Consider the following 20,916-nt stretch of genomic DNA (forward strand, 5'->3'; position numbering starts at 1 on the left):
TCTGATCTCCTATTTTTGATGAAGGTTTGTGAAGCTGGAGCCACAGTCCCCAGCTTATGTAAGCTTTACTTATTACACAATGAGCTAAACATAAGTAAAAGTAGGCTGAATCATATGGGGATGCAAACCTGGCCAAAACCCCCAGAAATCTCCGAGGTGGGTGTGAGGAAAATCAGCTGCTGTTATTGTGATGGTGGTTGTGGGGGATAAGGGAGCAGCCAGATTTGGCTGAGTTTGAAGCAGTACTTTTTTGATTTACAGACAGGGAGTGTATTTTGACTTGTCCTCAGGTTTTTAATTTTTAACTCTTGCCGTTTGCAAGGTTGCCAGTGCCCAGACGGGAAGCATGGCTTCAAAATTCTGCCTACATCGTCATCAGGCAGCATCCATCCACGGATAATTTTAAAGTTACTCTTTTAGTCACTGGCAGGCTCTAGCCATTTTGTCTTGGTATGTCTAACCCAGTTCAGCACTGCTCTTTTTCTGCAGTCTGCCATAAGCCTCTTGTACACTGTGGCTTGAAGCTCCGTGGCACCCTGCCTTTTTATCCCCGTGCCATGTGCTTCTTGGTCCTTGTGTTCTGACATCTCATCAGCACAAAGGAAGAATTCCTATGGGAGATTTTTACTGTGCATCTGACACACCCACCCATCATCTTTGATGAAGTTGTGCACTTGGCCTTAAGAATCCCTTATGGTGCTGAACTTGGCTCATGGAGCCTGGGATGCTTCAGGAGTCTGAAACCATGCAATGAAAGGCATTTTCAGCAGGAGCAGTATCAATTAAAATCCATGGGAGTCTTGTCATTGATTTAATCGAGAAGAGGAAATCCATAGCTGAAAAGCTACATCCAAGATATAAATATCTATCCTCTTTTAAAATAAAATGTGTAGGATAATGCGTGCTTGCAGTAATTTCTGTGGATAGGAACTCTCAAGAAAAATGGTGGTCCAAAGCTACTATTCTAAGCTTTCCCTATACTTCAGATAAAGCTCCTCTACTGTCTCTGCAGTAACTGTATACAATTATCTTCTCTCTAACAGCATCCCCAAAGCAGATGTAATTAGGGATCTTTGGAGCCAACATATGCATATCTTAATTACAGAACCAATATGGGATACTATTTGTTCCAACGTTTACCATTAAAAAAAAAATTCATGGACATCTAACTTAACAGATAGTTATTTTCCTGCTAATTTTGATTAGAATGCACTCAGCTGAACCGATCACTCGAAATATGACACTGCATAATTACCAGGGGAGAGGAGGACCATCCAGTACCCATCCTAGCAAAGCTCAGAGAAGACAGAAGACCTGAGTTTTCACTACACTTCACACTGAACAATCACTTACAACAAAGTAAGCAACTAAATATTACAGGATCAGAGCTGTTCATGTATTCACAGCAGCTGTAAGTTGCTAACTAATATGTGAGGGAAGGGAGAAGCCCCTTGACATGCATAATTCAATTAACCATTTGACTTCTTGAGTTTCAAAAGTTTTCAACTAGTTAGCTTTAATGTATTATATGAGAGAAAACAAACAAATAAAACCCCCACAAAACCAAAGAAAAGTTAGTTCCTGCTAAGATCCCTGACTTTTCTCAGAAGTCAAGAAACTAAAAAAAGACATCATACTGTATTGAAACATTGCATACATTCGTGAGATTGGATCAATATTGATGAGGAAAGCAAAATATGGAAAATACTGGAGTGTAACTACTTACTTCTTGCAGCATCTGTATATTTTTTTCTTTGAGCTGTCATCAATTACTTTTCTGGAATTTTTTTGCATCCTATATTTTCTGTAGAGGAACGGACATCTTCATGTCATGGAGTAACACCTGCAGACAAAGGCACAGGAAGCAGAAATGCTTCAGTCTCTAGTCTGAGTCTAATCTCCTCATTATCCATTTCTCCCTGTGAAATTAGGAAATATTAACACTTAGTTTCTTCAACAGGTGGTGTTTGTGAGCATTATAACTCCATAGTGATCATGTGCTTCACAAATGCCTTGTAAATTAAACAAACCATTTTTACAAATCAAGAGGGCTTCTGTGCAATTTCACAGATTATTCTGAGTTGAAGGGACCCACAAGGATCATCGAGTCCAACTCTTAAGTGAATGGCCCATATGAGGATGGAACCCACACCTTTGGTGTTATTAACACCATGCTCTAACCAACTGAGAAATTGTTATTTTTGTTAGGAGTGAGTGAACAATAATAAACACCCCGGTTATTTCGCTCTTAGAATTACAAATTATATTCCCAATCTCTTTATTTGTTTTCTATTTCAAACGCTTTATCCTGCATGTTCCATCAAATTTTCCACTTTCCTTAATCTGGATACTTTTATAACATTTTTCTTTTCTTCAGATTTTTAATGCCAGGTGTTTTTGTAACAGATGACCTATATCTCCCTAAGGACACTGAATATCATATGTTTATCTGTAGTGGTAGAAAGATAAATTCCTTTGACTATTCAAGTGTGAAGACTAGTGGGCTGCACTAGAATAACATTCACTAGTCGATATGACACCGGTATTGGTGTATTTCTTGCATCCTGCTTTAATTTAACAGTAGGCCATGGAGGACAAAGGACAGGTTGACATCCTCAGTTAAGAGAACCAGTGAGTTCTGGGGAAGGAACTGAATCTATTTTAATTTCTTGGCTCAGACAATTTATACCTCCAATTTTACCAGTCCTGAAGCCCAGATGGACAACTGACCAAGCCTAGTTTTTGGATTTCTTTCCATCTGAAGTAGAGCAATTGCCTGACAATTTCCATGAGGAAAAGACTGATACTCAAAGAGATCCACTCTCTCATTCAAGTGGTCAAGCTCAGGTAGGTCGTGTCAAGCTTTACTACTTTTAAAATACCTTCTGATTACTTGTACTGTGTTTGTTAGGGTTTTTTTACTGACTGGATTAAGCAAAGTTTTTTTCTACAGAAGTTGCAGGAGGTCACTAGGATTATTGCTATCCACATTCTACCAGGGCATCTACTGGGTAAAGAGTAAGCATCAAGGTTTGGGACATTTAATTTCAAGATCAGTGGCTGGACAGAAGAAATGGGCATGGCAACTATAAAACATACAAAACATAGTGGATGTGACAAGGACAGTAAACCAAAGTGATGTAGTAAGTCCCAAGATAGATATTTGTTCTTAATGGTATTACAGAACAAGAATAAAATTTAAATAACATGTTGCAGGTTTTAGTATTTTTTAAATTCTAGACAAAGAACAACATTATTTTCCCCATCTACTTTATGCCACCCCTAGCAGTCAGCATATGCTCAGCATTTTGCATCTCCAAAAGCACATGCAAATCAAAAATAAATACTGTGACTGATATGTAAGAGGTGATGGATAAGTGTCCAGGAAGCACATCCCACTCCTCAGAGGGAAAGCTGCCAATACGCCTGCTGACTAGGAAAAGGAGAGGAGACCTGCAGAAAGAGAGTATCTGAGGGAAAGGTGTTTTCTCCAGTGAGAGGGTACAACTGCAGTAAGAGCAAGAGCAGTTTGACTGCACTCTATTCATTGCCAGTTTTTAATCAAAGCCTCAGGGCATTATTGAAATGGGAGCATTAAATAACACTAAGGAATAGTGAAGGACAACTACGATCACAAATAATTTCCTTCCAATTGTGAGGGCAATGCTTGTCGTTCAAATGCCCAGCATCCCATTCTTGGCTGATATGGTGGGCTGATCTATGAAAATACAGACCATATCCAGCATAGAATTTCATCTGAGTGTTGCCTGGGCATTTTTAATTGGATAACAACAGCAATCCACTTCTCTTTGTACCACCTTGGTTGGTAGGAAGAATAACTTGATTGTTTTGAAGACGACTGTGCTATGGCTTATGTTTGTCTGTATGAATAGCCTGCACATTTCTCTTATCCATGGTGGTATATAAGTATTTTTTAACATGTCAGTAGTGACTGAATGATGAAGGGCTTCAGTCCAGTGCAGGTACTTCACATCGGACCTGAGTGTAAAGGGACTGATACTGGAAGTGCTCCCTAATCTGTGTCAGTGGGATCCCCATCTTAGATTGCTTCCTCAGTAAAATCTCTTTCCCTGGGGTGGCCATTTCATAATTCAGGTAAGAAGCAGATCCTGTGGCATGTTGGATCACATAAGGAGAGACAATATGTAGGTATTTCATCAGTCGTTTACTTGTCATGACTGAGAAGGAAAGTGCAGGAATGCCAGGTGTCCCTCTTGTGCCTTTTTCCTAAGTAGGCAGGTTGAGATATTCTTCACTTCATTTATCAGCCAAAGAAGTTTTTCAGGGTCAGCTCAATTCAAAGAGCAGTATGGAGCCCTTGTGCACTGAGAACCTGAAAGCCAGCAGAGGGATCGTGCATTGGCACATTTTTCAGCCTCCCACTAACACTGTTTTGGCCTTCAGCAGATTTTCAGCCACTGCCTGTGAAGGGGTGAGTGTTGGGACAGCAGCGAGAAGGAGCCACTTCCCACAGGGCTCTCCCTCAGGCTCAGAAAGGATTTCTCCCCATTGGGATGAGGTGATGCTGTGGCACACCTGACCATCCCCCCACCTGTTCTCTTCAGGTCTCAGAGCACACAAGGAACAAATGTACACTCCTCCTTGGGCTGCCCCCAGAATGCTGCTATGGTTACACACAGTAAGCTCTCTCTGGCCTGGCATGCCAAAAAAGCTGGAGGTGGGCAGGACTTCTGGCCATGCATGAACACCCAGCACAGCTGAGGGGGCTCCACTGTCTCCTTCCCAACTGTTCCCTGGCCAAAGGCAGCCCTACACTAGCCCAAATTATCCATCTCAATATGTCAAACATTTCTCTCTAAACCATCAGCCAAGATCTGTTTTTTAATACAATCTTACATAAGGGGAGGAAGGGGAGAGGGCAAAGAAGTAGGAGCTCATGGTGATATTTCTTGCTTAATATTATTGTGTTAATTCCTTGTTTGTCCAGCAGCTGAATCATCTGTGCCTCCCCTGGGACGTGGCTCCAGCTGCTGTAAAACCCAGTGGCAAAGGCAGAGCTCATTAACTGTGGGCCCCCCTGCTGCTGAATCCAGCCAGCAAACCATGTAAGGGCCATTTTCCCAGCAAAATTTGTCTGTTTATTGAAAATCATAGATGAATTTCCTTCTGGTTTCCCTTCCTCCCTCCTTGCCACAAGAAAAGCTCACACAGCCAGGATGCTCCTTGGTACTAGGGAGAGCAACAACAAGCTGGCCCTGCTACGGGTGTCAAAAGGGTGTGGGGTAAAGGAGGAAGGGTGATATGACTCTCCCCTCTGTCTGTGAGGGTTATGTTTGAAACAGTCAAGGGAAGAGCCCTAGAGGAGCCCTGTTACAATCTAGATTGCCTGGAGAGCAATAAAGCACAGAGTCTCAAATCACTGATCAGCAGACAGACACAGAGGCCACAAACAGCCGGCACTGGGACACACGGGGTTCAGTGGCTGAGTGCTGGTGTCTGACCACATTGCTCAGCACTGAACAACAAAACAAAACCTTACAGATTGCAGCTTGATGACTGCTGCATAGCCTGCCCTTTCCTGCATGGCAGAAAAAAAAAAAAAAAGAATCCCTGTGTGATGCAATTGTTTTCCTTTGGCTTCTACAGCCAGTGGCATAACAAGCTTCCTCACCAGACACGGGCTGCACATAGACAACAGTGACCTGTGCTGGTCAAACCAGAGATCAGGGATTGTTCTGTTCCTGGGATACTCAAGAGGGCCCATTTTTATTGCTACAGGTAGATCAGGGGTTGTTTTGAAACCCACCTGATCTATTGACAGTTGCCCAGAAGAGGCCTTTGAAACACTCAGTCCATTTGTTTTTGAGGATGGACTTGCCTGCCCAGGAGAGCTGAGGGGCCGCCTGAGATCAGAAAGGGGTTACTGTCACTTTGTGGCAGTCATTATTTTCAGCTGTCTCATCTTTAATCAGACCACACACCAGATCAAAAAAGCAGCCAGCCACGAGAGGGGACTCTGCATTCACTAAAGATGGTTTTATACTTTGTTATGGCAGAGTCAGGTCAGGGAAAAGAGCACCAATGTAGATAGCAGTCGAGTAAAGGTGGTTACAACATTTTGTCCTGAAGTCTGTTTTGGTATTTAAAAAAAAATCCCACCATCTTTTTTAAAAAAAATTGGAGTATTTTGCAAATAACTCTTCTGCTCTTTAAAGAGTCTTCAGTTTAAAGAAGTTTTGTTAACTGTTTGATTTCCTCCTTTTCCTTTCTTTTCTTTCTTTTTTTTTCCTTATTGTACTAAAAAATAAGAACATGGAGAGAGGCTGGGGAACACTTATTTCTGAGTAAATCAAAAAATACGTCTTTTTTTCTTTGTTGTTTTTTGTAAAAAGTGATTAAAAAATTACAAATAAATAAATGTGGAAAATCAACCAAATTTCAACCAGTCCTACTTCAGAGTCACTGGTTGAAACAGCATAAGCTGTTTCAGAGCTGAAGCACTTTATTCCAAAGTCTGGTATCTTGTTTCTTGAATTGTATAATGACAATCTACCCACAGCTGGATTCAAAAACCCAATACTATTCAAAGTGGAAAAGGTGAAGAAAGAAAAAAGATGACTTGTTCCCTTAGTTATATTGGCTGATGTGCAAACACATATATTTCACTAAGCTATTTAGTTTGACAAATATTTGTACATAAAAAATACTTAACAAAAATAAGTCACTTTTTAGTATGATAGCAGAGAATACCAGTAACAGCTGCACTTCAGGGAAGCTGGAAATGCCATTGTAGCCTGTACATGGAGACACATCTTTCAGAAGTGACCAGCAAAACTGAGGAATTGGTACAGCATCAGGCCTCAGCATCCAACCTGCCATCACTCAGCTGATGCACAGCAGCTTGTGGATCCAGGATGACATGGTTGTACATCTGAACCACTGCATTTAAAGCTGAATTGAGGTTCAGGCTCTAATTCAAGCTGACTAAAATCACATAGACAAGCAGCTGAAAGTCCTCATTGTGTCCCTAGAGGTAACAATTAGTGAGGCCTGTAACAGGCAAAAAGAAAGTTGATGCCTCTATCTCAAAAAGCTGTATCTAATTTCATGGCAAGACAATAGGAGACTACTAAGAATAAATTACAACAAAAAACCATGGCTGGAAAAAGAGGAACTGAGAACTAATCATTTCTATTCACACCCTTGGTGTGACTTTGTGATTCTTGGTCATCTCAGCTTCTCTGACATATTTCTGTGTTTTCCAAAGGGAAACAAAATCTTAAATCATAAAGTTATTTGTTAATGATTGCAAAGAACTTTTAACTAGAGGGAAAATCTTGGCTGATATTATGGAAGCACGAAGGGACTACAATAAAACCTGTTTGATTCTCAAGGTTCCCCTACCATGATACAGTCTCTAGTGGGTGCAGATGGCTCTTGTTCACACCTTTGGCCCCTGGCATTGACAAAATGTCACCTGGAGAATTTCTGGAGAATTTCTGGAATGTCTTGAATGCCAATTGCATTCGAGCAGTTGGTGCAGAAGCCTCTGTAACACCTGAGACACAGAACAAGCCATCAACAGCTCCAGATACCTGGCAAGTATAACATTGGCACGGCAATATCTCAGTCCTCAATCTCAGGCTGTACCCACTCAGACAGGGCTGGAGTCAGAAGACAGTGATTTTTCAGTCTTGTAATCAGAGAGGGTTCTGTATCACAGGGACAGAGGAGCTCAAGTTCATCTCTAGTGGGTTCATGGTAGAAGTCTTTTGTTTTTTGTATAGAAGGATGGCAAACGTCTTATGCACAAAATCTTTTAATGTTGATGTGGCCGCAGGAAACTGAGAAGTTTAAATGGAGGCCAACAGGAAAAGCAATGTGTGACATGTTGTATTGCTTATTCAAAGCCAATGAAGATGAGGCCTAACTGTTCTACACAAAGGACTGTTTTTATCAACCAAAGCGTAATTTTAAATTTCCTGCATGAGTCATTTTTTTGGTATCTTTTTGTCCTCTCTCTTTGTCACTCTTCACTGAACTGAAAGACATAAGTATGATCATGTTATAAATATTTTTTTCCTTTTTAAGGAAACTCTAATGACCCTAAATCTCTGTAAAACACCACCATGGTTCACCATGAGCACACCAGCTACCAAGAGCTGGAGCTGAAAGGTCACGTTAAGTGTTCTGTAAATTATCTAGGGCTGTGAAAAATAAGGGACCTGTGAGCTCTGAGGAAGAATTTAACAGAATACACTCGCCCTGACCTAAAGGTGCTACCTTTGGGAACATTTCACAGTTTTACACACAGAACTGTTGAGTGTCCAAAGACACCAACCTGGCTGTAGCAGTAATGAAGTAAGATCTGCCTCTCTGCAAACCAGCCTCTGCACTTCATTGTTCTCTGTACCCACACAACACTTGGCTTCCCCCTGAACACTGATAGAAAACAAAGCAACACTCAGGGGACTTCTGTGATGCCTATGGGGGGGAAGGGACCTCAAGAGAATACTTCTGACAGGCCAGCAATACACAACAGTCCAGGGAAACCAGTCTCTCCCCTTTATCCACAGAGAACAGCTCTACACCAAGGTGCAACATTCACTGGCAAAAACCCCATAGAGAATTCATGTGCTTAGGCTAATGGCTTTTAATGAAAAATAAAAAACCGAAAAAATCAGGATTCTTGCCACACAATACAATAAAAATGCATGTTTTTCTTCTTAAACACATTTCAGCTTTTGTGAGCTTGTGTGAAAAGAGCCCATTATTAAGCCTGAGTTATTTAAGCAATATTGGAAGTGCCCCTGCCCTTTTGTTAATTTGCTTGGCTTGGTGCACACATGGCATTTGTTTTATATCATGTGTGGAACTTGCTTCTTTAAAAAGCCTGCAGGTTTCAAATTCCTCTGCTTTTGATAGATGTACTGTATGTACTGTTAGGCTTTTAAAAAAAAGTTACAGGTGGCTGCTATTTTTCCCAATTCAGTCCACAAAAGCCTCTTTATTAAAAGAAGTCCTTAATGAAAAAGAAAAGTAGAGCTACTGTATGTGAGGTTGCAAAGATCTCTGGTGGAAATATTTGGTGTTTACATTTTGCCGAACTATTTATACTGTGGACACATACTACACTAAAGGCTCTCTTTTCCCTGCATAATAGAAATCCTTGTGACTGAATTCTATATACTTAGTATGGTTTACATTTTTTTTTTTTTTTTATCCAGCCTTACCACATTTTATTCCACCCTGCTTTCTACATGACTTTGTGAGTCTGTAACAGAGCTGTATAATAGCAACACCTTCTGGAATAAGGGAGACACTGGAGAATCCCTTCTGCCTCTTGCAGCTTGTTGCGCTCACCAGCCAGTGTATGTTACCAATAAGGCAGAAGTTCAGAACAATAATTAGGATTCATCACTGACTGTATGTGCATTTATTGCTTCATTTAGCAGCAACTGAAAACTGTGGGTTTTTTTTTTTTTTTTTGATATCTCTTTTAGAGCCTTTTTGTTCAGAGTACTTTTAACAGTTAACGTCCAGTGTTTTAATTACGCCGGATTTACGGGTCTGAGGCTCTGCTCCGTACACCCTTTGTCTGGCCACATAAAAAAGCAGAGGAGTGTCCTGCTGTCCTTGGTGACACGAGCCACCTCTTCTCCCCTCAGAACAGCACGAGCTGCCAGTGTGAAGACGAGCATTTCCAAACCCTGCAGCAGAGCTCCCGAAGCCACAGGCTGATGAACCAAAGTGAAATGGCCTATGTTTGACACCAGCTGAGCATCAGAAAGTCTTAGAATCTTAGATAAGTATCACAGCCTTCCTGGTGTCTTTATAAACAAAACTCTGCCATTGAAGAGAGCCTTTAAGGGCCTTTGGCATTGGGGCTCTTAAGTTTTTTGCCAAAAAGGACAGGCATCCCTTTCCAAGTGCTGCTAGAAGACAGCTTTGCAAGCACAAGTAAGAAGCACGGGGTTGGTGGCAGGAGGACTCCTTTAACTGTCTTTAACTTTATTCTATGGTAATATTTTCATTTTCAAAGTACTGCAGAGAGATACCATTGCAGCAGCAGTAGTAGTAGTAGTAACAGCAGCAATAATAATAATACCAATACCACCTCTCATTAGATCTTTGAGCAGAGATGGAACCAATCCTTTTCACACAACTGTTGTAAGATGAGCTCTACTAGAGGAACAGGGAGAGAGAACTGAAGTCCTGGGTGGAAAGCTCTGTTGAAGGATAAGAGGCAAGGAGAGAGGCAGAAGAGCTTCTACATTTAAACTTCTAGGCTTTGTATTTCAAGCATTGAATACACTACACTTTGCTTTAATGGTGCCAAACTGGTGAACAGTCATATTCCAAAACAACAGGCATTATTTCAGAGGAGAATTAGCAGGTCCTGCAACATTCATTTGACTTGAAGGATGCAGAACTGAGAGTCCAGAGATGAGGCTCACAAACCTGGATGCCTTTCCTAACACAAAACAAGTCACAATCTGGTTCTTCCTGATGAGCTACTGGATGTAGGGTCAGATTTGACAAATTTCAAGGATTTTGCAAAGTTGATACAAGATTTTCATTTTGCTTTTAATTTTCACATGGTATGTCTCCGAGCAAAGTTTGCCCGTGTCCCTTGCTTTGGCACTGTGTTTCTCTATCTTCTATGCCTGATTCACATCCTTGCTCAGGATTTCATTTTGTGGGCTACTCCTTTTCTTCCTGCACATCCTTACTTGTGTTGGCTTCAGCAATGCCAGCTCCTGCTCACCTAATAAAGAAGCCAGTGTGCTACAAAGCATGCACAGTGCAGCCATCATCCACAAAACACTCCAACTTAGCTCACGCCGTTATGCAAAGCAGCTCTGAGGAGAAGCCTTCTGGGAAATGCAGAGAGAGATTTTTCCATGATGGAAATAAAAAGGCCCTGTAAGTTACGTTTAGGTGCATCTGTATGTGTGTGGGGAAACTCTTTAAGAAAACAAGTTTCTCAATGATTTTCGTGGCGTATCTCACTTTGGCAAAGTGTTTGAGGGCTACTGGTACCCACGACTGCCAAGCATGGTATACCCACACCCCCACCTAATGGCAAACACACTCCACACCTGTGTAAGGAACTCCATGTCTGTACCTTAAAAAGCAGGGATCTCAGGCAGGGTCCTGCTTTAGGACAGACTGCACAGCATTAAGAAATCCATGAGGGAACCGCAGGCAGCTGCTCGGCATGGCCAGGTGAGGATAGATAAGGGAGCAGCATGGAGAAGGCCATATGGCACCAGCTGTGCTCCGACTCCCAGCAGGACAGCCTCTCCTCTTATAATTTCCACAGCATGCACAAGAGTGATTCGCTATTGCAATAAGCTGTCCTGTCCTTTTCCTCACATGTACCTGTCACCCCCGGGGTGCTGAGCTAGCACACAAAAGAAAAAGCCAGTGCAATGAAAACTGCGAGCACTGAGCCCTGTGCTGCGAAGGCACTCCCTGCTGCCACCAAAAACAAACACAAAATTCAGCAGGGAAGACTCTTCCCTGTCCCTTCTGCTTCATGTGAGAAATGACTATGTCTGCTCCCCACGCCTGGAAGCACCAAGAGCCACGGGGTGATGAGCCAGCAGGACTGTCAGGAAGTTGTTGAAGCCTTTTGCTCTGGTCCTGCCAGACCATCCTCGCTCCAAGTGACACAGCTCAAGCATATCCGCTGCACTGGGGAATGGGTTAATCCCAGGACGAGGGGAGTTTGTGACAAACCACCAACTAGACTGAGAATCTCTAGCGGAATTTTAACACGTCTGGCCTGGGATCCTCAATCGCTGATAATGACAGGCATTACCTGACCCAGCCAGCTCGGGGATCGCGATAGCTGTTCTCAAGAATTTGCAAATCGTTCTCCAGTTCCTGGCTCCTTCCCTCTGACTATCTTGGCAGCCTGTTCTGGCAGCCAGACTATCTCACCTAAGACTTCTCCAGCTGGTGAAGCATCTTGGCGCTCCTGCCTCTCCATGCCCACACACTTTCATCAACTTCAGCAGTAACCCTTTTAAGTGTTATCTCGCAGCCCTAATTACTTCAAATACATTTTCTGCCTGACGGCGTCGGACAAGTGGAAACTGAGCGCCATCTATTGCTAACTAATGAAAGGCTGCTTTGGTAAGGATGCGAGAGCTGCCCTTTCCCGAAGGGAGCATCGGCTGTAGGATTCCTGCAATCCAGTAGCACCATCCCTATGACCGCCAGAAACTCTTCTACGTGGGACGGGTGGTTAAAGCCTTGCAGTTTTCCAGAAAATACATCTATTAAGTTTGGGATGTGCCCTTAGATAATTTGTTCAACCAACTTTCCTGTAATATTTGTAAAATTATGTAATTTAAGTTTGTCCTGAAATATTATGGCAATAATCTCTCTCTGGTATTTATATCTAACACAGGCAAACTATAAAGCCAGCGTCTTTATTCACAGTTTGTAGTCCCTTGGCAACACTGGCTGGTCCCCCCTTTCCAACTGTGAGCAAATGATGTGAAAGAAGGGAGTAATATTCAAGGCAAGAGGCATCCCCCCAGGCTCAGCTGAGCTGAAGAACTCCTCGAGAATTTGAGGATTGAGGATGAGGAGACTAGTGGTGAGCATCGCCAGCTGGTGGAGAGAGGAATATGTTTCTGAAGAGACATTAATGAAGCTGAAAGTTATTTTCTTGTCAAAGGTCTTGGGACTTCTACCTGCATGGGATTAAATAATTTACAGATGCATATCCCTAATGAGACAGGAATCCTGAAAATCCTATCAAGAGACAAAGATTAGAGAGTAGGGAGGAAAATACTCCTCCTCACGACAGGAGCAAAAGCTGTATTTTCACTGCCCCGTATATAACGTTTGAATGTATCTGAAGTGATGTGTGTCGGTTGCATGACATCTTGGCACCAGATGATAATGCTGTTAATCTGCTTCTCTCTGAAGCAACTACTGACATTGCAATCTTTTCCACAAAAAAATGTAAAGACTGTTTGTGATGAGAACAAAGTTAGTAGGATTGATGGGTAGAGATCTGAAAACACTCCTTAAACCAAAGTGCTGCTATACACAAGCTGCAAAGACCAGAAACGTGTTTTCTAACTCTGATGTCCAAGAGCTATGGCTGCAAGGATTCCTGAGAAAAGGAGAGGTAAAAGATGGCAAAAAAAAAGATGAGCAACACCACTTCAGAGTGTCTTTAGCCATAAAACTAGGACATCTTCAAGCTGTTAGAAAAAATACCTGATACAGCGTAAACAGCTGTCTGTGTTTTGTTGCAAGCTCCATAATACCTGATGCTTTTTTTTTTTTCTTTAAAGCTCTACATGCTGTTGACAGGAAAAAGTATTTTTAAACGTTATTTTTTAGCACATATGACAGAGAGGAAAGGTGGAATATGTGTATCAGGCAGTTTAAAAACAGAAAAGCCAAGGAAGAGAGATCCAAATGTTTGGTTTATTTTGCAAAATATGCTTGGGATTTTTAAGGCTGTCTTGGAGGGTTCTAAGACCTGGCTCGTGATTTTGGGTTAGGCTTTACTATTGATTTCAAGAAGTCAACATAAACTGTATAGTCAGCATGTTTCTTGTAAAAGAATAACAACTATTTTTCCTCACAATGCAACAGAAGGGTGGACAAGAAATCAAAATGAGAATTAAATACTTCAGATTCAGGTGTGCTTTCCTTGAGACTCTGCCATTCCCTCAGTTTAATATACTGTAGCCCAGATAATTTTTCACTGCTGCCCAGAAGCTGGAGACCATTTTCATTTCCCATTATGTGTTAGGAGAACTCAGCCTGGCTCACATGGCTCTGCTGCTGAGCCTGTCCTGACAACTTTGACTTTGACTATCTGTTTTATCCCTATCTCTATCCCTGTTCCCAGAGCCTTAGAGCAGTGGCAGCAATCAGGTTGTGCTGCCAGCTGTGCCAGGAGGAGAGGAGAGTAAAACTTTATTACGGACCAGATCTGACCCATCCACCGGCTGGGTCTGATTTAGAGCAATATAAAGGACAAGGCAAGACAGACAGTGGGGGAAGATTTGTCCAAATCTATTCGTGGCTGCTACTTCTACTCAAGAAATCAGCAGCGGTTTGGTCCTTCTACAAAGGTTCTGGCACGGGATGAAGAGAAACTGAAGCAGAGGAGGGTGTGCCTGACAGGACACCTTCACACTCACTCAGCTCTGGCACATGGTAGGTACAGCCAGGGTACAAAGACACTTGGCCAATCCATCACCCCCTTGGAAGAAAAGCACAGAGGGTACAGGAGCAGTAAAACTGCCCTGTGCCTACCAAAGGCATCCTCCCACCAGCAGAATGTCACTGGACAGACCAGCATGAAGGCTGAAAAGTCAATATCAGGCTGAAATTCAAATAGCAAAGAATTAAGAATTACTTTGCTACGAGTCTGAATACTACTGGTAATCACCTGGAGAGTACTAATGGAAAAGTAGAGAATGTGATGTAAGAAACTAAACTTGTAAAGTAGAGCCCATGGGATTAAGATGATGATGGTTGTGGTCCACTCTTAGGTAGACTGTCCCAAATGCTCCCCTTTGTACATTATTTCAGCATAAGAGGAATTCTATTTCGGTTTTTGTTTGGTTTGGACCAAACATAGTACTAAAGCTTTTAAATAAGTACAAAATTAATTAATATTGTTGTGTTTCTTGGCAGGACTGATATAGAAGGTTTCATGCCGAAATGCACTCTCTACCTCTGTTCTCTATATTTGGGTTTGCTTTCTTTTTTTTTTTTTTTTAGAGGACAGGGTGCTGGATGGCAGCAGAAAGGAAGGATGTTTTTTGTTTGGAGGGTTGACCTATTTTTGTCCTGCACCAGATTTGAAGCTGGGAAGGTAACTGGAAAAAGATCCAATTTCCCAAACTATTAGCAAACTTTCTCATCTCAGATAAATAAGTGGTTATGGGTTAAAGTAAAGATGGTTACGAATTACCTTCTGGAGAAAGCAGTACTCAAATCTGCTCCAAAAAGTAATGGGGTAGAAGCAGTTAGAGATGAAGGAAGGATATTCTAGTTTAAAACAAATCATGGTACATTACAAAAGCTCTGCAAAAGCCTGTTCTAGCTCACACAAGCTCCCAGGGCTGTCAAGAAAACACCAAAGACCCGAGTCGCCTGGGATCAGTAAGTTTAAAGGCAATCTGTTCTTCCTGAGCTATGAGAGTCCTGTGAGACTAGGACTCCGTTCCAAACTTCTGCTAACAGCAGTGCCAACTAGGAGCATGGTAAATTGTGATTTCCCCAGCATAGCTGTGCCAAGCGAAGCCCCAAATGACTCCGTTGTTCTAGCAAAAAAAAAAAAAAAATGTGCTTTTCCTTGTACAACTTTTCCTGTGTGGGGCCATGGCCAGGTATGGTCTTACTGTACAAACACCAAATGCAGCTTCACTGGCAGATCTGCAGCCCTGTGTCTGCACTGATGAAATGCCCCCAAGCACAGACCTAAGAGCACAGTATATCCCACTTAGGTTGTAGGCAGGGTTGGAGGTTGATTATGCACAGCAGGTCTAAAAACCCATTGCTTCCTCACAGAGGCTTTACTGTTCTCTTTGCAGTGTTGTGTTTACTCAGAGGAAGCTGTTGTGAACTGAAAATATGCAAGGTTTTTTTTTCCTTTGTGCATGAAAAACAACAACACTTCTTGCATTTTGTGCGATTTTCAGGGGAGGAGAGAACTGCACATATCCCTTGATGGACCTCTTTCTTCAGGTAGGAAGAAAGATCCAATCAGGCGTTTCAAATTAAAAGAATAATTTGCTTAGAAAGTCAGATTTGTGATAAACAACCTGGAGTCATTCTGCCTGTGGAAATCATGGGGTCATGATTGCTGGAGACAAGGCAGATTTTAGGCACAACCTAAACGAAGAAAAGTTGGGAGCTCTGTGTTTTATCAGGGAATGAATGTTCCTGCAGTTCAGGCATTCAAAAATCGCATTAACCTGGAAAAGCCAAAGTGGGGACAAGATACAGACATGAATGTAATAGATGCTGACTGCAGTGGCTCCAGGGCAGATGTCAGCTCTTACTTCTGCAGTGGAGGTCACGGAAAAATCTTTTTGGTTCCTTTTTTTTATCTTTTTCTTTTAAACCAGCACTACATAGTGCGTTTAAGCAGCAAAAATAGTTCACCTGTGAGCAGGCAAAACATGGGTCTTACTCTGTGTCTCAGTCACGTTACCACATCTTGTACCCACCAAAGATTATCTGGTCAGTTAAATACACGTGGTGCTACATAAAGGAGCAAGAAGGCAGCTCCAGAATAACCTCCCTGTGGACAGGACTCTCCTGCAGGTACAGTGAGCAGAGTCAGCCTGACCACATGGCAAGAGGCCACAATGCTCAATTCTTCACTAACACACAGCCACACATGCAGTCAGGCAGTTTTGGAGCAGGAAGATTTTGGATAAGCCACTGAACTGCAACTCAAGTTCATCTCTTCTCTCCGAAGCAATAACCAACTTGTTGTTTTTTCCACAAGTGGCTGAGGGCTTCCCTGACTGTGTGGGCTTAAGTCAAGGTCACAAAGATAAACACAGTAAATGCTTCAAGTCTCACCAGTGTGGATTCTTTTACTCTGTGCTGGTTAGTAACATAAAAGAACTTTGTACTTGCAAAACAGCTGGTCCTCAATTAGGAAAAATGCATGTGCAAAAATTACGGCCACTAGACACGTAGGCACAGAAACCTGACTTTCTGGTACAGCCTCCAAAGTTCTTCTTATTGCAACTTGCCTCCCTCCCCTGAGGATCAAGTTGTGTTTGGTCCCCATGCACAGAGAAGAAGGGCTTAAATTGGCCAGGCACTCTTATGCAAAAACATAGCACTGTGCCCAGGTGCCTGATGTTGGCATAATTAATTTGCTTTTGCACTCATGATCCCAGAAGATATCACCTGGGATTCAGAGCAGAACATTAAGGCAGTGCAAACTCTTCCAAGGTTAGGTGAAAATGAGCTGGGTGTTTATTTGTTTAAACCAGAACCCATACCATAGGCTGACAGGGCCTGGAATTATAGAAGGTTTGGCCATGCATAAGCTTGATTTTTCTTGCATTTAAATGTCACTGTCAGCTGTAGGCAATGTTCCAGCTTGCGAAGTTTCACTGAAACTGGAAGCAACACTGAACTTGGCAGAAATGCGATGGTAGGGTTTAATTGAAAGAATAAGCCTGCTATTACAAATTAATGTGGAGAAGGCAGCCATGGTGGAATCTGTCTTCAGGTCCATATGGCCCTCCACTGCTCATTGATCACACAGCCTGTCATGCATTAACCCTCACGGGAGTCACTCGGTTTGCTGGGAACTATTACCCACATTTTACAGCTGGAAAATAGGAGCTAGGAGAGTTACCTGCCTCGCTCAAAGGCACAGGAAGGGATTGATCAAAACTAACTGCTAATCTTTTTCTTCCTTTCCAGATTGCTTATAATTTTTCCCTAATGGAAATCACTTATCTGATAAACTTATCTTATGCACTGCAGAGAAGTGCATATTATACACACCAAGAGAAGCAGCATCTTTTAAAAATAAACCTGTTACAAGCCAACACGGTTTTGGCAATTTACTGTAATTGCAGTTTGATTTTCGGATTTTCAGATCTTTCAGTGAAAGATCTCAAACTGATCATCTTATGACCGAATGAAACAGTAATTGTTAAAATACACTTGGCTGAATACTGATGATCTGTGGGTCATAATCTTTTTTTTCCCTGAAAAATTACTTTTCATTTTTTAAAATGAAAACCATACACTTTATAGCTACCAGCTCTACACAAAAGCAAAATTACTCTTCCCGATAATATGTATTTTATCACAGAAAAAAACCAACAGGTTAAACAACTCCACAGCAAATGAATTTTGCCCTGAACTTCATATATAACTTGATGAGAGTTTCACTGAGTCAAACATTGGCTTTCCTTCATGCTGCTTAAATTGCAGTAACAGATAATAAAGCCTTGTTCATGCTATTTTCTCTTTCCAGGAAAAAGTTGCCACAAAGAGGCTGTGAGGCTTGGCAGAGATATGTACATGTTCAGAAAATAAAGTTGGTGTTCTAATATCATCTTATCCTGTAAAATTGAGGGAATTTCCCCTTTTTCAGCCTGAAATTTGGCCTTCTTGACATCTATCTTAACTTTTGAGTTGTGTTATCTTGATACTGAAAAAACTTTCCAATATTACACATATGCAAAAACAGGGAAATAGTACAAGTGTTGATTTTGTTGTTGGAATGTGAAATGAAATGTAGAATAAGGAGTTCTCCTTTGTGCTGCTTGGGTGTAGTGGTGTGTAGACTAACAAAGAGAACCCTTCTGAGGGACTCTGAGCCTTAAACAGCACTAACAGGTACAATCAAGCTCTTAAGATTCACCTTAGGAGAGGTGAGAAGTTTAAAGGCAGGAACTCAACAACATTTATCTTTCGAAAACAGAGAAGCCATCTGATCCAAAAAATGTGCTGATTGGTTATGGTTCACACAGATAATGCCAGTATCAGCTACAAAGCTTTCATGCACATACTGTTAAATAAGCCTCTGCCCAGGCTGGCAGACTGAAGTCTTGTTTCCCTGAAGTAAAAAAAAAAAAAAATTGCCCTTTGCCTCTCTGGAAATTATATTACAGGGGGGAAAAAAAGCGCAGCATTTGGGATCTCACAAATTATTCCCATGACACCAAAAATACAAGCAATCAAGTTAGGTAATAGTATGTATTCAGCCTGTGGAGTTGTTAAAAAGAAGTCTCATTTCAGGAATGTGATGGGACCAAACAGCAAAAGGCAAGTTCCTTGCTCAGGTTTCCTCAAGTGTGCCAGGCAAGCAAACCCTACGCTCCCAAAACAATGTTTCCTTGCTCCTTCAGGAGAACATACACAACACTAACTTTCTCTGCTCTCCACTCTTGCTCCTTCAGGAAAACATACACAACACTAACTTTCTCTGCTCTCCACCTTAACACACACAGAGGCTACAAACTCAGCAGTCTGAAAAGTCCTTGGCACAGCCATTGAGAAATCTGAAGCTCTTTGGATTAGTGACTCACCTGACAGCAGCTATTAGCACTTCCCAGCCCAACACGGTCAGCGATGGTAAAAGAAGATACAAAAATAGCAGAAAATAAAATGTAATTTCTGTTAGTAAGGCAACGTGCCTTGGATAACCAACTCTTTGCTCAGCTTCAGGAGCCTAATAATGACTTTGCCAGCCTGTGGAAGTGTGTGAAGATTGCTGCCTCCTGACAACGAAGTAAACATGTTGATTACAACAAATTGAGGACAGCTGGGGTCTGTCCCCACAGCTGAGTTACTGACCTACTCCCTCAGAGGGAGAAACCTCTGTAAAAAAGTGACTGGCAGGAGAGATTAGGGAGTATTTCTAACCTTGAATTTAGATCAGACTCAGTGGTTTTTTTCCTCAAGAGCCATAAAAACATTTCACCTGCAAAAGGAGTGAGTGGTAAAGGGAACCTGTGCTACAAGTTATGCTTAGAGGTTGCTATTTGTGGAAGTGCATTTTCATTACAGGAATATAAACAACTGACAAACCTCTCAGATTTTCTGTTCTTTCCATAATACAAGTAAGGACCGACTCTGCAATGGAGGAAGGATATTATATTACATTTATAAGCAATGTGAGTCTTGGCTAGTAGGATCCAGAGCAATGGGAAGGACAGAATCCTATCCCTAGAGGTAAAAGATATTGGGACAGTAGGCTGATCTGTGGCACTTTTCTGCAAATTTGAAAGCATGAAGATTTCCCAAAAAGATGGGAGTATTTTTCACTAGCTTGGTTTTAATCAGTTTTCAGCCATGCCCTCGTGATGAAGACAGAAAATTTTTAGAAGTTCCTTTCTTTTCCAACCTGGGACTTCACAGTAAAGCAGATATGACGCATTTTGCTCAGGCACAAGGTTTGTATGAGCTAAAGGAAGGTAAAAATAAAAATGAACCCAGAATTCAGCAATGACTTTAATGAGGTCTGCTGCATAAAAGTTTAAGAGCCGTAATAAGTGTGGTAGCACCTGGGAGACTTTCAAACCCTGACATTTCACACGGGCGTGACTTTTTAACTGGGTTCAGCTCCTTAGAAATGCTGCTGTGGGTAAGAGAGCAGTCCTGCTCTTCCTGGGCATATGCTTTTGGCTTCCTGTGGTCAAGTGGTGATCAGGTTACTCTGCAAGTGCTCTAGTGCCAGAAGTGCCAAAAAGGGGAGGTCAATGATAGAGCAGCTGGAAGTAAGAAGAGTGGAGGCATTTTCTTCATCATGCTCAGAGCATAAAAGTCATCTGAAGTTAGGATCTGAGCTAATACCAGTTGAATTTGAAGTTTCCACTGTCTCTGCTTGGTGATCATCTATGTAAACTTCACCTAAATGGCGGGTAAATCACAGTCTTTACTTTCAGTCTAGGGGTGGCACATCAGATGGATTTCATCAGGTTATGGTGATTTTGGTAGTGGCAGCCTTCCAGTACATATTTAATTTGTACATCTATAAAGGACAGGTATAAAATCACCTCCCTCACACATAACAATCCTGTGAAGCACAAAATTTCTGCTTCAGGCCACAGCTTCAGCTGCACGAGCCCTGTCTAGACCAGGGCTTTGCCTACATCTGCCTTTGGGCAGACCCCAAGGGTTCCTTGAATACAAACTGTGTGCTGAAGACGGCTGGTCTGCTCAGAATTCTAAAAGAATTATGGCATGCACGAAATGGGGGGGAAAAAAGTTATAAATCAGTGGTTGTTCTGAAATAATTTCAACATATAGTTTCTTTGAATGACCCACAAGAACTTATGTGAGTTAAGATGAACTGCTTTGTCTTGTTGCCTAACCTGGTATTGCCAAGACTCAGAATTTAATATCCCAAATTTGTACAGATACAATATAACACCTGCAGGTGAAGCAGGACAAACA

This window comes from Lepidothrix coronata, unplaced genomic scaffold (assembly GCF_001604755.1).
Source record: "Lepidothrix coronata isolate B3197 unplaced genomic scaffold, Lepidothrix_coronata-1.0 Scaffold10, whole genome shotgun sequence".
NCBI lineage: Eukaryota > Metazoa > Chordata > Aves > Passeriformes > Pipridae > Lepidothrix > Lepidothrix coronata.